Source organism: Dasypus novemcinctus, chromosome 4 (genome assembly GCF_030445035.2).
Source record: "Dasypus novemcinctus isolate mDasNov1 chromosome 4, mDasNov1.1.hap2, whole genome shotgun sequence".
Taxonomy (NCBI): Eukaryota; Metazoa; Chordata; class Mammalia; order Cingulata; family Dasypodidae; genus Dasypus; species Dasypus novemcinctus.
In genome coordinates this window covers 149,277,636-149,283,635 of record NC_080676.1, presented here as the reverse complement: position 1 = coordinate 149,283,635, position 6,000 = coordinate 149,277,636, and positions in this window count along the sequence as shown.

Below are 6,000 nucleotides of genomic sequence, written 5' to 3'. Positions count from 1 at the left end.
ACAATGCAGAGAAAGAGAGATATGTAAATACTGGACATATAGCTCAAAGAGTTGAAGAGGAACAGGAAATAATCATGTGGAGAGTTGCTGTTCTGTTATGATTTTAGTACTATTGAACTTTTAAAATTATATTAATGTATTTCTTGATAAACAAAAATCCCCAATAATTAAAAAAAAAAGGCAACCTTTCCAGTATGAGGAAAGAAAATAAACCAAAATGTAATAGTTAGAAATTTCATTTAATTTATATTATTTAAACATGAAGAAGTTGAGTGTGTTTATTATTAGGAGAATTAAACTAGAAACTAGTAAGGAAGGGTGGCCGGAATAAAAACTGGAATGTTGCAATGTATTGAGTTTCAATTTTAGCTTCAAAAAAGCCATTACCAGCTCTCTAACATGAGTTTCTAAAGAATTCTGTGCACTTATTTAATCACTCCAAAATTGAAAGAAAAAATATGAGCTTGTAAGCTTGTAAAAAATAACGATTCTTAAAATACTGATTTTTTTTCATGGTAGACAATTTTTACTGACAGGTGCTAAGGGTGTGAAGTAGCAAAAGATCCAGAGGGATAAAATAGGAGGTAGGAGGGTATGGCATGGCTTTCCTCACCTTAAATGAGGGCTCTGGTACTAGACCAGTGGGGAGGGAGAACTTGACTGGATTGTGGTTACTTTGGATTTGGAACCCTCAGAAGAACAAAGTCCCAGCTGGAGGACTACTTGGGGGAAGAAGCCTCCTGTTGGCTCTACATTTAGACCCTTCAAGAGGAAGGCTTCACAACTTGCAATAAAGGTGTTAGGAGACTGGGCTAAACCTACCCTTTCTCAAGCCCAGTTACCTACCTCATACCTCAGTTTCCCTTCTCCCATTGATTAACCATGTTGGAAGACCTGTTAGTGGCCCAGCCCAACCTAGAGTGAATAGTTATATGTATGGGCTCCAGATCCTTGGAGGACGCTGTGACAACTGTGGGCTGGTCCTAGCCAAAAAGACCCTTTCCAGACCATAAAAAAACAACCCAAGGGAAGCAGCTACGGCTCAATCAGTCGGGCTCCCATCTACCATGTGGGAGGCCCTGGGTTTGTGGAGAGCCTCCTGGCCCACAAGCACCACAGAGAGCCAATCCAGCAAGGTGATGCAACAAAAAGGGAGACAAACAGAAAACACAGAAGAGTGCAGAGATGGACACAGAGAGCTGACAGTAAGTAAGCAGCAAGGGAGAGAAGGAAAATAAATAAAATAAATACAGACACAGAAGAATGCACAGCGAATGGGCACAGAGAACAGACAGCACAGAAAAAGCTGCGGGGGGGGGGGAGCGGATTTTTTTTAAAAAGTATAAAAAAAATCAAACCAAGATGCAGATCATTGTAGCTACCAGTTCCAAAAGCAAACTTTGAATGTTGGTTATGTGGATAAGATACACCATTTTACATTTCCCATTCTGAACTTCGATTTCTTTGTCATATATTATAGACCTCCTGACATATCAAGCAATCAAACCCAATCATTTTATCGACTTGAGCTGAGTTCCAACTATATACCAAGATTTGGGAGAGCTCTGAGTGTACCGTAGTTACAATATCATATGCATAGTCCCTGCCATCCTGGAGCTTGCACTCTAGTAAGAGGAGAGAAACACTAAAGAAATAATTCTGAAAATTAATAAATAGTTAAAATTAGAGATAAATGCTGCAAAGGAAACATGCAGGGTGCTATGACAGAATAAAATTGATGGATTTATTTTCTATTGTGGACTCAAAGAAAGCTTCCTGGAGTAATGAAATGTGCAACATGAATGATTCTTATTAGGTAAAACATGGGAAAAGGATATTTAAGTTACTGAGAGGAGCTTGGGGAAACAAAGAGAGACATGAAAAGGGTTTTGCTTGATTAAGGACTGGAAGAGGAACTGTGGCACTGCATCCAAGTGAGAAGGAATTACTGCAGGTGAAGTGGCTAGAAAAGAAGAATAAGGAGGAACAGCAGAGACAAAAAACAAGAAGAAGACACTAAACTGAATCACATCTGTAAAGTCCCTTTTGCCATTTAAGAAAATATAATACACAAGTTCTGGGGATTAGGACATAGATATCATGGGGGGGGGGGAGGGTGGGGGGGGAGGTCATTCAGTGGTAATTGGGATATTCCAAAGTAATGTAAGGATTTGCTGTAGAATTAGATTTAGATGTGAAGGAGGGCTATGCCTCAAAACTAGGCATTACCCTGATCCCATGTGAACCTGAATGAAAAGTAGGACCTTCTGCTAAGAAAGAACCGTAGAGAAGAGAAACTGATTGGGAGGAGGATGGGGCAGATCTCCTTTCCCGTCTTCTGAGGTTGAGGTGATGGTAGAAGACAAGTAAAGATCCTGACAAGTATCTGACATTAGTAGCAAGAGAAGTTCGTAGCTCCAGAAGTAATCTGAAATACCGAGCGGGTAAAAGGAGAGCTGAGCTAAGAAGAGAAGCTTGGTAGAGCACCTTGAGTTAGAAAAAAAGCAAGAGGTAGGGAAAGGGCAAGCCAGAAAACCGTAAATGCCTGTCAGGTTGAAGTGTGATGCCTCCCTTTGGAGGCACTTGGAGACTTCTGACCTTGCTGTTTGTTCCACCTTTGGAATAATCCCTGCCCAGGCCAGTTCAACCCCTACAGAGGACAAATATAAGGAATCGTAGCCTAGAAGATGGGTCTGCAGCAAACACTGAGACAGCCTCATCTCGCGTACTGTCTGAGCTTCTTTCTACTCTCATTCCAATAACCTGTCCATTGCCATGATCCTCTGGGAATAAGCCCACCCCTTATAAATAGGCCTGCTAACCAGGTTTCTTACCTTCCCCTGCCAAGTCTCACTTCTTTGGCTGCTCTCCTAGGCCCCCTCACTCACCTGCTCACTTTCCCTTACTTCTACTCACTCTTGCCCTTAAGCTGCAGTCAGCTGGCCTCCCAAAGCTTTCCAACACTGTTGCCAACCTACTTGAACAGTCCCAACCACCTGCTGCTTATAGTATTTCTGACAGTTTGCATTCTGGCTCCCAGTTTTTCTTTGGTACCACTATATTCAAAGCATGGGAAAGGCAGGCCAAGTTTTATCTGAAAAGTAGGAAATTACCAAAAATACTGGAGGAAACTTTCAACAAAGGAAAAAATGAAATGGTTTTACCTGAGAGACAGGAATAGTTCAGTTGTTAAAAGGGTAGGTTCTGGAGCCAGAATGACAAGGTTCAAATTCTGACATGTTGCTTCATCTCTCAGTGTCTCAGTTTCCTCTTCTGCAACATTTGCATAATAGCATTACTTATCTCCCAACATTGCAGTGAGTATTAACTAAGTTAATACATGTTTATAAATGCTCTAGGAACACTGCCTGGTATAAAAGAAGGCAAATAAATGCTCATTTCCTTAAGGTAAAATGCATACCTTATTTATAACCAAAAGACAACAGAGATGAGTTGTAAGTCCTTCATCAGTAAAATTTCTATGATTTAAATTGAAATTTAGAGGTGGAAGGGAAAATGGAGAGGGCCAGTCCAATCATTTCATGTTATGTTGAGGCAGTTGAATGCTAAAGAGTTAAATGACTTGTCTAAGAGCACTGGCAAGCTGAGAGTGGGAACCAGGACTCCTAACCCCTGTACCCCTTCTTATTTACTCTTGGATGGGTCCTTCCAATGTTTGGAGGCAGCTAAACGCCACCTGGGGTCAGCCTTCCCCATGACTGCATTGCTTTACAACAGATGTAAAAGGATGAATAAAAATGACATTTTTTTTCCTTCAAAGATTTCACTACAGCTGCTTTCTATGATGCTTTGGCAAATGGACTGGTGTTGGTACAGAACTTATAATAAAATTGTTAGGGTGTGTGAAATGATAGAAGACTGTGTTAAAAGCAATATGTGAAGAGGAACCCATACTCCCTATAGCATTTTGCTGAAATCTGAAGAAACACATGTGAAATTTACTCCAGTTTTGCTAGACACAGAATACAGTATCAATGTATTAAATAAAACACTGAGCATAAAATGATCAATGTAGGAGCTTTGAATGAAATCAAAAGAGAAATGTGGCTCATTATTCAGTTCAATCTTACAAATTTGCAGTTATTAATTATAAGTTGTATGGCTTATGAAATAGCATCATTCATTTGTTCCTTTATTCATTTGATGAGCATTTATCAAGTTGCTTCTAAGTACCAGGCACAGAACTAAGCAAGAGGGTTTCAGGTAAAGTACGCAGATAAGGATTCTGTTGTCACTGAGTTTATAATAAAATAAATGAAACAATAAGTTGACAATGACCATGAGGGAACCAAACAGAGCATCTTGAGGGAAATTAGAAATTAATGGGAGGAGCTAATCAACATCAGATAGGGTGGATAGAGGGAGGCAAATGTGGGAAGAGCAATGATTAAGAATCTACTTTGAAAGACCAGGCTAGTGCTGTGATTCTCCACCAAGGGTGATTTTGTCCCTCAAAGGAATTTGGCAATGTCTGCAGATATTTTTGGTTGTCAAAACTTGAGAGGGGGTTGCTGCTGACATCTAGTGGATAGAGTTCTAAACAACCTACGAAGCACTGGACTGCACACCACAGTTTTCTGGCCTAAAATGTTGATGGTTTTGAGATTGAAAAACTTAGGCTTATATGATAGCAGTGAAGCTGGAAAAGAGGAGATTAAAGGATTTTTTGTTGTTGTTTTAAGGTAAAACCAGTAGTGTATGAAATAGACTGGATAAGTGGAAAGAAAGCAAGGGAAAAATCAAGGATGATCCCCCATAAACTTCCAGTTCTGATAGCTGAATGGAAGGTGGTACTTAGATTGAAGTGAGGAAAGTCAGTGAGGGCTAAGTGAAGAGACAATAACATGGTACAGAATATAGAGTTTGACAGGTTGAGTTCTCTACACTGCAGTAGTTAAAAATGGTAAGTAGAGTTGGGTACATGGCTCTGGGGTCCAGAGACAAGATTTGGGCAAAAGACAAAATATGGAAATGCCTGGCTTACAGGTAGAATTGAAAGTCATAGAAATATATGACATCATATGGGGAAAGAGTATGCATAAAGAAGTACCAATAACTCAGGATTTTGCTCCTAAGTCAGCTCCACATTCCCAGCAGCTCTAAAAGTCACTTGACTTTGCTTTCCGTTCGCTGGATAACATTATATGTGTACTCACGTATATTCACCACATTTGGAAAACACAGAACATTTGTTTCCCACAGTTTACCCTAAGCTTAGGTGTCTTTGTTATCCTCTAAGAATTAAGTAAATTTAAATGGCTCCACATCTAAGTCATATCACCAGATCCCACAGGAAGGAGTGCTACATACTCCTCTACAGCTGTATTGCTTGTCACAGTATACCAATTTAAGCTTCAGATTTGGAGACCGGTAAAAGGAAAGATAGCATATGTTCATTTGGACATTTTTATTCTTAAGAGGGCACTGTCAAGAGTTGTGAATCAAAATAATTAACACAACCATTTTAGGCAAAAAAAAAAAAAGAGCGGGATGCATTTATATATGCACAAAATACAGTCTTTCTGAAAAGCACAGAGCAAATTAACAGCAGATGCATATCACTCATGAGTATCTCAACACCATGAGCCTGTGTACCTGAGCAGTGGAGAGAAGCATTTTAACAAGAGAATATATTTCCGTTTTAAGCTACACAGAATTTTACAGAAGGTACAGAAAAATGACTTAAGTGTGCTATTTATTCTTTAAGAAACCTACTTTAGGAAATGCAATCTTTTTAATATCTCTAACACCCAAAAGAACTGTTTACTCACAAACCAAAGGTAAAAAGCAATAAAACTTCCTTAAGAAGTATGTAAACAATGCCACCAGACAAAACCCACCTGAGAAAATATTTTAATTCCTGCCATCTGGGGTATATTTAACTAGTAACGTAGAGATATTGAGTCATTTGACCAAAGTAATTAGCATAAATGGACTAATACATACTAAGTGCCAAAGGCCTTGGGAAAATATTATATA